This window comes from Tupaia chinensis, unplaced genomic scaffold (genome assembly GCF_000334495.1).
Source record: "Tupaia chinensis unplaced genomic scaffold, TupChi_1.0 Scaffold000528_1, whole genome shotgun sequence".
Taxonomy (NCBI): Eukaryota; Metazoa; Chordata; class Mammalia; order Scandentia; family Tupaiidae; genus Tupaia; species Tupaia belangeri.
In genome coordinates, this window is record NW_006160041.1 from 2,093,760 (window position 1) to 2,106,232 (window position 12,473).

Genomic DNA, 12,473 nt, shown 5'->3' on the forward strand with positions numbered 1-12,473 from the left:
GAGTACTGCAGGTAGGAGAGACTGAATGAGCAAAAACAAGGACATTACAAAATAAATTAATAAAATAAAAAACCACCACCATATCAGTTCAGTGAGGCTAGCAGCCATAGCAGGAGGAAGGAGATGAGCTGAGAGACAGAAGTCCCATCGACTTAACTCAGTAATTAATGAATTCCTAACAAGTGTCTGGCTGCATGCGAGGTCCTAGAGATAATGCATTAAAGCAGATACTGTCCTGGCTCTCTTGAAGAATTCAATCTATTATACTGGGTTGTCGGGAAAGTCATGACATATTTCCTCTGTTTCTCTATGCAAAAAATGTGTTATGATTTTCCCAGCAACCCAATACCAAGCAAGGGTGTGTGACAGCTTCTATCCCACAGGTGGAGAATTTTTTCTTGTCAGTCAGGTACTAGGATGATGTAACAAGGCTCGAGGGAATCATACTTCACATGATGATGAAGACGCCCATCATCATGCGTATGCACCAAACAAGGGTTGTGATGAAGAATTTCAAGCTAGAAAATGACTTTGCTAAATTTGTGCATTCTGGTACAATTCTATGGCAGCCAAAGGTATGCTGGATTTTTATCAGATCAGATAGGAGGTCTCTGTGCTAGTCTACATGAGAGATTTAAAAAAAAAAAAAAAGAGAGACCTAACTAGCAATGATAGTTGACACAGACTAGAAAGGATATAATTAGAAAATAATTAGGTGGTCAAATTTGTTTTAAATATGTCTATGCTAGCTCCTAACAACTCTCCTTTCGTTACTAAGTGTTCACAAACCACCTGTGGCTTGCTCTAGAATTTTGCCGAAGTTTAACAGTCTACAGATTCTGGTTTCTCCTCTCTTCCCCTTTAGGATATTTGGCCTGTATGTCCCTTTCTAGTCCCTGCACCCTCCAGAGGTGGTGCACAACTACACCTGCAGGTTCTCTGTGGGCCCTCGATGTGGCTGTCAAAAGCCAACCTTTGGCTTTCAAGTACTCAACTTCCCCCTCCTTGGAGGAGAAGAGGGAACTGACACTGTAAATAGGATACAATGGAAGTCAAGATGGAAGGTCCTTCTCTCATCAATATCAGGAAGTCAGGAAATAGGCACACGGCCTGAAACATTCCCAATGGGGACGGTAAACCCGAGTGGTACAGGGAGACAGAATCCACCTGACGGCAGCCAAAAAGCCCTAACCAAATTGTTCTTGCTGCTAAGCCTCTAGAAGTTACTCCTATAGCTGTCCAACAAGTTGGTGAGGCTGCTTTGTCTTTCTAATAAATCATCTTTCTGTTATAAGGCAGCCAGATTTTGCTTCTCTTGCTTGTAACGAGAACTCTAAATAAAATTCCTGGATAGAAACTGTCTAGGTTCAGGATCTGACTTAATTAAAGTTCCTAGATATCCTGTTTCATTCTGATCATCTTTATTACTATTGCCAAGACGCAGTGGTCACTTACTGTATGCCAATTAATTTCTTGGCATTTTGCAGACATCATCTTATTGAATCCTCACTGAATTCCATAATCACTAAAGTTAATACAATCATTACCCCATTTTTACAGTTTAAGAAATGGAGGCTCAGAGGGACCAGCAGTTAGCGTAATGGCTATGTCGCTGGACTCCCATGTAGTCGACCGTGGTTCGAGTCCCGGACCCGGTGGCTTAAACTCCCTGAGAGTGTGTGCATGTGTGCCCACGATCCCGAGAGAATGGAGGAGAAGGGATTGCAGCGTAGCCATCCCCCCTGGGGGGGGTGATTTCTCACTTTCTGTCTCTCTGTTTCTCTGAATTTCTGGCGAGCACATGCACCCTACAGCAAAAACCTCTGGGGAAAAAAAAAAAAAGAAAGAAAGAAATGGAGGCTCAGAGAAATCAGGTATCTTTCCCAAAATGACTAGAAGTCATAGAACTCGGGGAGCCCAAGTCCAAAGCCAGCGTTCCTAACTACATCACACTCCTTTTAATATCTCTTTTATTGTGAAACGTAACACATACAGAAAGGTACATCAAGGTACACAGCTCAATAAGTTTTCACAAACCCCTAAGTAACCACCACCCAGGCCAAGAAACAAAATTCCTAGCACTCCCGAAACCCTACTTGTGACTTCCTAGTATTATTCCATCTTTTCCTCCTTAAGGTAACCATTATCCTAACTATGGGAATAATTTTCTTGCTTTTCTGTTACAGCTGTGTTGCCTAAATATGCATTCCTAAGCAGTGTTGCTTCATTCTGCCTGTTTTCTGAACTCTGTATGAAGGGAAATGATCCAAAATGCTTTCATTTGGGTCTGGCTTATTTCACTTAACATTATTTACAGCTGAAAGATTCGTCCACTTCATTGTACGTAGGTTTATTCATTTTCAAAGATGTATATACTATTTCATGAATATGCTACAATGTATCCACTTATTTTATTATATTTGTGTTATTTCTAATTTTTGGTTATTATGAATAATACTGCTATGAATATTCTTATCACTCTCTCTTGACTCTAGTGCATACATTATGTTGGATATAAACACAAAAATGGGTTGTTTTTTCCTCCACATGGGTTTGTAGCCAGGACACAGGTATTGTGAAAACCACCACTCAACCAAAGCCAAATGGGGAAAGAGAAGAATCATAGTAAAGTGCTATCACTGGACACGGAGATCAAGTCATCTCCACCAAAACTGGCCACGTGATCTACAAATTCGGTGGGACTGACAAAAGAACCGTCAAAAGCTTTGAAAAGGAGGCTGCTAGTTGAGAAAGGGCTCCTTCAAGTACGCCTGTGTCCTGGATAAGCAGAAAACTGAGTGTGAGCGTGGTGTCACCCCAGAAATCTCCCTGTGGACATTTGAGACCAAGTACTATGCACCTATCACAGGTGCCCCAGGACATAGAGACTTTATAAAAAATAGGACTACAAGCACTTCTCAGGCCAGATGTGCTGTCCCAGTTGGTGATACTAGTGAAATTGAAACCAGTATTTCCAAGAATAGGCAGACCCATGAGTACGCCTTTCTGACTTATACACTGAGTGTGAAAACAACGAATTAGTGATGCTGACAAAATGGATTCCACTGAGCCACCCTATAACCAGAAGAGAGATCAGGAAATCATTTTAAAAAGTTAACAAATGCATTAAGAAAATTTGCCAGAACTCTGACTGAGTAGCATCTGTACCAATTTCTGGTTAAAATGGTGACAATATACTAGAGCCAAGTACTAATATGCCCTAGTTCAAGGGATGCAAAGTCACCCTTGGTGATCTTGGTCAATAGCAATAGCAGTGGAACATTAGTGGGTTGCTTCCTACCACCAACTTGTCCAACTGACGAGCCCTTGCTCTGTCTCTCCACGATGCCTACAATATTGGTGTTATCAATAATGTCCATGTGGGCTCAGTGAAGACTGGTGTCCTCACACCAGGTATGGTGGTCACCTTTACTCCAACCAATGTTACAACTGATGTAAAGTCTGTTGAAACACACCATGAAGCTTTACGTGAAGTTCTTCTTAGGAGCAATGTGGGTTTCAAGGTCAAAAACATGTCTGTCAAAGATAGCCATCATGGCAACATTATTGATGACAATGAAAATGACCCACCAATGGATCCATGGAGCAGTTTCACGGCTCAGGTCTAGGCCAAATCAGTGCTGGCCTGATATGCCACTGTACTGGATTGTCACACGGCTCCCAATGCTTGCAAGTTTGCCGAACTGAAGGAGAAGACCGATCACCATTACCAGCAAGAAGCTGGAAGAGTGCTCTAAATTCTCAAAATCTAGTGATGCTGCCATCAGTGATATGGTTCCTGGCAAGCTCGTGTGTGATGAGTGCTTCTCTGACTATTCTCTTCTCTCATTTTGCTGTTAGGAGACAGACAGTGTCTGTAGGTATCATCAAAGCAGTGAACAGAAGTCTGCTCAGAAAACTCAGAGGCTCAAGGAATACTGTCCTTGATGCCTGTCACCCCAATCTTAATCAGTGGTGACAAAGTAAACAGAGGGACCAACAGTTGGTTATGGCTATGTCGCTGGACTCCCATGTAGTCGACCGCAGTTCGAGTACCGGACCTGGTGGCTTAAACTCACGCCAGGCACATGTGCGTGTGTGCCCAAGATCCCAAGAGGAGAATGGAGAAGGGATTGTGGCGTGGCCATCCTCCCTGAGGGGTGATTTCTCGCTTTCTGTCTCTCTGTTTCTCTCTGTCTTTCTGGTGAGCGCACGTGCCCTAAACAAACAAACAAACAAACAAAACAAATCTCTCTAAAGTAAACAGAAAACAGAACTACCAGTTGGTGTAATGGCTATGTCACTGGATTCTCATGTAGTAGACCATCGTTCAAATCCTGAACTCGGTGACTTAAACTCACACCGGACGCGTATACGTGAATGCCCATTCCCCCCTGGGGGGGTGATGTCTCGCTTTCTGTCTCCTGTCTGGCTCTGTCTTTCTGGTGAGCACACGCGCTCTACAGCAAAAATCTCTCCAAAAAAATAAATAAATAAAGTAAACAGAAAACACCAATGCCTAGCCTAAGAGCAATCTCAGAACTGTTTGAATTGGTCATTCGAGTTTAATAATAAAAGACTGGTTAATGATAGCAACGCACTGTAACATTTCAAAAGGAAAGGAGAATGTGTTGTGAACAAAAGGAAAGGAGAATGTGTTGTGAACCGTTCTAGTTTTTTGTTTGTTTGGGTTTTTTTTGAGAGATTTTTTGCTATAGGGCATATACACTTGCCAGGGAGACAAAGGTAGAAAGGAAGAAAGCACCCCCCAGTGGGGATGGCCATGCCACAATCCCTTCTCCTCCATTCTCCTCAAGGAATTTTGGACACACATGCACACATACCCAATGTGAGTTTCAACTCACTGATTCAGGACTTGAACCACAGTTGCTGACATAGGAATCCAACACCTTAACCATTATGCCACCTGCATTCTGTCCCCATTCTGGTGGGTTTTTTTGTGTGTTTGTTTGAGTAGCAGTTTTAAATCAGTGGTTTTTAAAATTAGTACTTTTTAATGGGAACAAGTTGATCAAAAACTTGTCACAGAATTTTGAGAACCTCTAAAAATTCAATGAGGAAAAACAAAAAAATTCTATAGAAATGGAATGGTTAAGTCATAGAAATGTTAATGTTAAACTCGAATAGAAAAATGCCAAACTATTTTCTAAAGGGGATACTAAATTACACTATCAGCATTTTAGGATCATTCTCTGACACTTGGGTCATGTTAATACTTTTTTAAAATTATTTTATTTAGGTTTACTTATTTATTTTAATTTGACCAGAGAGAGACAAAGTGAGAGAGAGAGGGAAAGTGAGAAAAGCAAGTTGCCAAGTCCCGGACTTGAACCACGGTCAGCCATGTGGGAGTCCAGTGTCCTTAACCACCACGCCACCTTCTGGCCCCTGATCATGATAATATTTTTTATTTGGGTTATTCTGGTGGCCCAAACTCATTTTGTTTCTATTTTATTGGTGACTATGTTCCTTAGCCATTTAGAAATATTTTCTGAAGTGCCTGTCCAAGTCTCTTGCCTATTTTACTGCTGGATTACCTATTTTGTTTTGTTTTTTAAAAATTTATTTATTTATTCCACTCCATGACTTAGTGTTTTACTTTTTTAAAATTTTTTTTGTTTTTTTAGAGATTTACCTTAGATCACATGTGCTAAGAAGGAAAGTGAGAAATCACCCCCCAGAGGAGATGGTCACGCAGCAATCCCTTCTTCTTCATTCTCCTCCTGGGATTTTGAGCACGCACGCACACACATCCCACCTGAGTTTCAAGCTACCGGGTCCAAGACTTGAACTGCAGTTTGCCATGTGGGAGTCCAGAAATGTAACCACTATGTCATCTGCTGGCTCCTAGTTTTTACTCTTTTAATGTTGTCCTTTTACGAACTGAAGTTGTTTCATGTACTCAAAATTTATCAATCAACTTTTCTTTCATTAGTCTTTGTGTATTCTGCTTAAGATGTCTTTCACCATATTGAGATCCAGGAAATACTCTATAAAATCTTTTGGGAGCTTCAATAAGCCTTTCACATTTGATCTGTAATCTACTATAGTTTATTTTTTCCCTCTAAATTCATGTTAAAAGTTAATCCCCTTAAGGAGATGGATTCCCACATAGCTGACCATGGTTTGAGTCCTGGACCTGCAGCCTGCTTTCTCACTGTCTCTTCCCTACCTCTCTCTCTCTGCTCACATTTTTTTTCTAGAGAGGTTTTTGCTATAGGGCTCATGCACTCGCCAGAAAGGCCGAAAGCGAAAAATCACCCCCCCAGAGGGGATGGCCATACCACAGTCCTTTCTCCTCCATTCTCCTCTTGGGATCTTGGGCACACATGCATATGCACCCAGCGTGAGTTTAAGCCACCGGGTCCAGGATTCAAACCATGGTCAACTACATGGGAGCCCAGTGATATAGCCATTGTGTTATCTGCTAATCCCCTCTCTGTTCAAATTTTAAATAATAATAATTAATAAATAAAATTAAATAACTTTTTCTTTTCTTTTTAAATTTGGAAGTTTGGGTTTTTTTAAAGATAATTATTTTATTCCGTTTATTTATTATTATTATTCAATTTGACCAGAGAGAGAGTGACAAGGCAAACTGCCAGGTCCAGGACTCTAACTACAGTAGGCCATGTGGAAGTCCAGCACCTTACCACACCACCTGCCGGTTCCTAAATAAATAATTCTTTAAAAAAGAAAAAAAAAAGCTTAATCCCCATGGATATAGTCCTAAGCGGACCTAATAAGAGGTGATTATGTCATGAAGGCTCCTCTCTCACAAATGGGTTAATCCATTCAGAGATTAATGGATTAATGGGTTATAATGAGAATAGGTTTTTATAAAAGTAGCTCTCTATTGCTCCCTGACACACACACTAATCTTCTGACCATGTAACATCTTCCACCATGGACTCTTGCCAAATGCTGGCACCAAGCTCTTGAACTTCCCAGCCTCCAAAATCAGGAGCTAAATATGTGCATGCGTGTCCAAGTTTTCATTCCCTGCGGTGTGGTCATTCCCTGGTGGGGAGGGTGGGAGAGGTGCCTTCTCTCTCTCCCTGTCTCTCTCTGGTGGGTACAAGCACCCTATAAGAAATTAAAAAAAAAAAAAAAAAGATCAAGTTTCTTGTCCCTTGTTTTTCTCTTGGGATATTCAACTATCCCAGCAACATTTCCCACCCTTCCCTACTGATTTGAACTTTTGTTGTAAACTAAGTGTCCATATAAATGTGGTGTTTCTAGGCTTTTACTTCTACTTCTTGTGCTTATAGGACTGTTCTGTAAAGTTTTAAAATATGTCTTGATATCTGACAGAGCAAATATTTCCATGTTGTTGTTCTAACTCGAATGTCTTTACTATTTGTGGCCTTTCATTCTATATATAGTTTGGAACCAGTTTGTCAAATTCCACCCAAAAAAAACAACAAAACTTTGCTGGGATTATTACTGGGATTGTGTTTTATCTATAAATTGAGTTGGGAAAAACTGACATCTTTACAATATTGTTTTCTACTCTGTAAATACAGTACAGCCTTTATTTAGATATTCTTTAATTGCTCTCAATGATATAATCTGCATAATATTACATGTGGGGGTCCAGAAATGTAACCACTATGTCATCTGCTGGCCCCTAGTTTTTATTCTTTCAATGTTGTCCAAAAGGTATTTGAACTTTTTGTCTACATATTTAAACATTCTTGTTACTCTATGGTAATATTTTTATATTATTTTCTTAACTCTCTTGCTGGTATATATAAACACAATAAATTTTGTATATTGTATCTGTACTCAGTAATCCTGCCAAAATTACTTATTAATTCCAATAATTTTATTTATAGATTCTTTTGAATTTTCTACATAGACAGTCATCATCTACAAACAGATTCAACAGGATTCCTTTCTGCTCTCTGCAACTCTTATTTTTCTCACCTGACTGTACTGGCTAGAATATCCAGTAAAATGATGAATACAAATGGTGAGAATGGCACCCTTACCTTATTCTCAATATTAACTTTTTCCAACAATGTGGTTTTTTTGAGAGGTTTTTGCTATATGGCACGTGCGCTCACCGGAAAGAGAGAGACAGAGAGACAGAAAGTGAGAAATCACCCCCAGGGGGATGGACATGCCACGTCCCTTCCACTTTGTTTTCTTAGAATTTTCTGGACATACATCCATACACACCTGACATGTTTTTCAAGCTGCCATTTGAGATTCAGCACCTTAACCACCACACCATCTGCTGGCCCAAGAGTCACTTCTTATAACATATATATGTATGTGTGTGTGTGTGTGTGTGTATGTGTATGTGTGTGTGTATGTGTATATATATATATATATATATATTTTTTTTTTTTTTTTTTTTAAGGTAGGCTTTCTTCAGGGCTGACAGGCAGCTTGGTGGTTAAGGGTGCTAGACTCCTACATGACTGACAGCGGTTCAAGTCCTAGACCTGGTGGCTTGCTTTCTCACTTTCCCTCTCTCTCTCTTTCACTTGGTCCCTGACTGGTCAAATTAAGATAAAGTTAAAATAATTATTAACAACAACAACAACAAAAAAGGTAGGCTTTCTTCATGTTGCTTCCTGTCTCAGCTTCCCAGATGGGATTATATTTACATGCCACCTGCCCAGTTCTTTTTAAAACAGGATCTCAGTGTTACCCAGGCCAGCCTTGAACTCTCAGTCTTCCTGCCTCAGCCTCTCTGAGACACTGGAATTACAGATGTGTGCTACTACATCTAGTCCTTTAGGTTGGACCAGGACTCATGGATCATGTGGTCCTAGCCTACAGCATAGTGTCTTAGCAGTGCATGCCACCATAGCTGAGTCCCTTCTCATAGCATTTTAACAGCTTAATATATAAAGAAAAAAAAGAGGGGGAAAAATACTGCTTTTGATTTTTAAACTTAAAGAAATGTCCTAAATTATGTAAGAACTACTGGTAAAACAACATGTCATTGGATTCAGAGAGACAGGAAGTAAGAAAAGGAGAAAGAAAAACACAAGTTTATTTCCAGAAGTACAACTGTGGGAGATGCAGTCCTGCTTTAGAGAGAGAGAAAACAATCATGAACACAGCTTTTTAGGTTTCCCAAATCTATTCTGTGAAATTTAAACTACTACAAATAAGAAAAAGCCAATTTTTCTATACTATAGTTTTTAATAGATCAGCCAAGTACAAGACAATTCTGCAAGTATTCCTAGAAGAGACCAGAGTAACCAGGACATGTTTTACAAATTTAGATGGTATGTAGGAAAATGTGTTTTTATCTATGAATATGTAGCTATTTTAGTATGTATTAGGAAATAGTGGCACACCAAACTAATAATAGTACAAACGTTATTTAGAATGAAACAAAATGTTAAATGTCAATTTAAAGAAAAAATAATCACCAAATAACATGGAAGTAGTGTTCTCTTCTGTTTTTGTTTTGTTTTGTTTTTAACTGCCAGAAGGTACATGAACTCGCCAGAGACAGAGGGAGAAAAAGCACCCCCAATGGGGTGTGGTTACACTACAATGCCAGCTCCATTTCTCCTTCCTGTTGGCATTCTGGGAATGCACACACACATAAACACACCCCACCAGCATGCTTTTCAAACCAAGAGGGCCAAGATTCCAACCATAGTTGGTCCTGTGAGAGCCAGCTTCCTTAACCACTAGGCCATGGGACCAGTCCTGGAATGGTATTCTTTAATGTGGCAACATCATTACCATTATTCCTGAATAGCAAAAATTTGGGGAACAACGAATGAAGAAGGAAAATAGGAAGTTTAAGAATAATTCAATTTAGGGGAACCAGCAGTTGGCGTAATGGCTATGTCGCTGGACTCCCACGTAGTCGACCGCAGTTTGTGTCCCGGACCCGGTGGCTTAAAACTCACGCTGGGCGCGTGTGCGTGTGTGCGTGTGTGCCCAAGATCCCGAGAGGAGAATGGAGGAGAAAGGATTGCGGCATGACCATCCCCCCTGGGGGGTGATTTCTCACTTTCTGTCTCTATGTCTCTCTCTGTCTGTCTGGCGAGCGCACGCGCCCTATAGCGAAAACCTCTCCAAAAAATAAAAAAAAAGAATAATTCAATTTAGAACTGATGGCTTCTAAAGCAAAGGTAAGAGAAGGAACTTCCTTAAAATAATTTACTTTATAGTTGACAATTTTAAAACATCAGTTTTCTTTCTGTGTTACCGGAATGTGGTTTCAGACCTGATCATGCTCTAGATTCAAACTCACTGTGTAGTTTTTATTTGCTCTACAAAGAGAACCAAAAATCAAGTTTTTTTCTAAAGCATTTGAATATCAGGTCAGGGTTCTTTAGAACAAGTCTCATAGGACTTTCCCTTCACTAAACAGGATTCGAAGAGCAATAATTGGCCTAGCCTCTTAGATTCCAGGGCAGAGGAACCAAAAGCAGGCTATGTGGGTGCAGACTCCAGAGACTTAAATGAAAACAAACTGGCTGAGTTTATGTTTCAGCCAAATCCAGTGACCATGCAATCCACATTCTCCTCAGCCCTTATGAGTGCTCCTAAGAGGTTATTAGGATTACAAATCTTGGGTTATATTCTATGGATTGAATTATGGCACGATTAATCGACCATCAGTACAAAAACAACCACTGTAAGAAAAAGAGCAGCCACAGGTAGACAAATTAACGTTTTGATAAAACTGTAATAGAAAACTTAAAAACCATAAAGGCTCTGTGGCATAGACTTTCCATGCTTCTGCACTATCCAATATAAATTTTACATTTTAATTCATTTACATTAAAATAGACAGAGATAAAGGACATTTCCACAACTGTAAAAAAACACTGCACTGCTCCAAGTCCTGTACTAGAACCATGAGTAAGTTTACCCTTCCTGTTTCCAGGCCTCAGCATCTAAATGCATTGATATTTCTTGGGGTCATATTCACTGAATTAAGTTACTGCTGACTTTAGGGTCATAATAGATTTTATGCTTTATTTTCCTAAAAGTTTTCTAAACTTAAAAAAAAAATTACTTACTCTTAAGTGATGCAACTTGTATACCACAGAGAGTTTCATGATAGTAAGAATGATTTCTCTTTCCACATGGGACTAAAGAACTCAGGTGCCCAAAATAAAAGGTTATTTAAAAAAACAATTACAGTAGATAAAACAATAAGAATATCACGACTACTTGAGAGCTTATTTCATTTAGCTAACAAACATGAAGGCCCTTAAAAGATATTTTCTGAGAGGACACTTTTTTTTTTTTAGTATTGTTTAATTAACTAATTAATTAGTTCATTTTAATTTGACCAGAGAGTGACAGGGGCGGGGGAGGTAGTGAAAAAGCAAGCTTCCAAGTCCAGTACTCAAACCCCTGTTGACCAAGTAGAAGCTGTCAGGTCTGGACTTGAACTGCAGTCTGCGCTGTGGGAGTCCAGCGCCTTAACCACCACGCCATCTGCTGGCCCCCTGTAGAGAACACTTTTGGTTTTTTTTTTTTTTTGGAGAGATTTTTACTGTAGGGCGTGTGCGCTCGCCAGACAGACAGAGAGAGACATAGAGACAGAAAGCGAGAAATCACCCCCCAGGGGGGATGGTCACGCCGCAATCCCTTCTCCTCCATTCTCCTCTCGGGATCTTGGGCACGCACGCACACGCGCCCGGCGTGAGTTTTAAGCCACCGGGTCCGGGACACGAACCGCGGTCGACTACGTGGGAGTCCAGCGACATAGCCATTACGCTAACTGCTGGTTCCCAGTAGTGCTGCTTTTGAGAATCCCTGGGTTAGAGGTAAGTGAATTTCCAAAGGAGCATGAAGTGCTGCGTTTGACTTGGACCAGGGTTTTATAGACTTGGGCATAAACTTCCCCAAAACTGCTTAAAATCAGCAGTTTGTTTGATTGGATCTTTCTGCCATCTTCCTCTAGAAAATGATCCATTGAGTAAAAAATAGAGAGCTAAGACCATAAACTTAAAAGAGGTGTCTTCCCTTCTGTCTTAAAGAGAACAAAGCAGAAGAAATAAGGTTATTCAGGTGGTGTTGTTGAATTGAGAATTTTTTTTAACTTTATTTATTATTATTATCATTATTATTTTCCAGTTTGATCAGAGAGACACAGAGGGAGAGAGAGGAAGTGAGAAAGCAAGCCACCAGGTCCGAGACTTGAACCATGGTCGGCCATGTGGGAGTCCAGAACCTTTAACCACCATGCCACTTGCCGGCCCCTGAATTGAGAATTTTGATTATGCAGTATTCCTTATTCCTTTAAAGCAGAACTTTGTTATTATCTAAAATTACCATAATTTCTTTTAAAAAATTACTTAATGCTGTTTATTATTATAATCTTTAACTTGCAATAGGCACAAGTGCTCACTAAAGAGAGACAAAGAGAAAGAGAAAAGGAAAGTGAGAAAGCAAGCTGCCAGGTCTGGACTCAAACTGCAGTCTGCCCTGTAGGAGTCCAGCACCTTAACCAC

General features: G+C 40.1%; 1 non-coding gene and 1 pseudogene across 1 annotated transcript; one reads left to right on the forward strand and one right to left on the reverse strand.

Moving 5' to 3' along the window:
- Positions 1 to 399: 399 nt before the first annotated feature.
- Positions 400 to 499, reverse strand: LOC114009383 (small nucleolar RNA U13). The gene has a single exon (XR_003550812.1). It is a non-coding gene; the product is annotated as a small nucleolar RNA U13 (small nucleolar RNA).
- Positions 456 to 3,966, forward strand: LOC106735780 (elongation factor 1-alpha 1-like; annotated as a pseudogene).
- Positions 3,967 to 12,473: the final 8,507 nt, after the last annotated feature.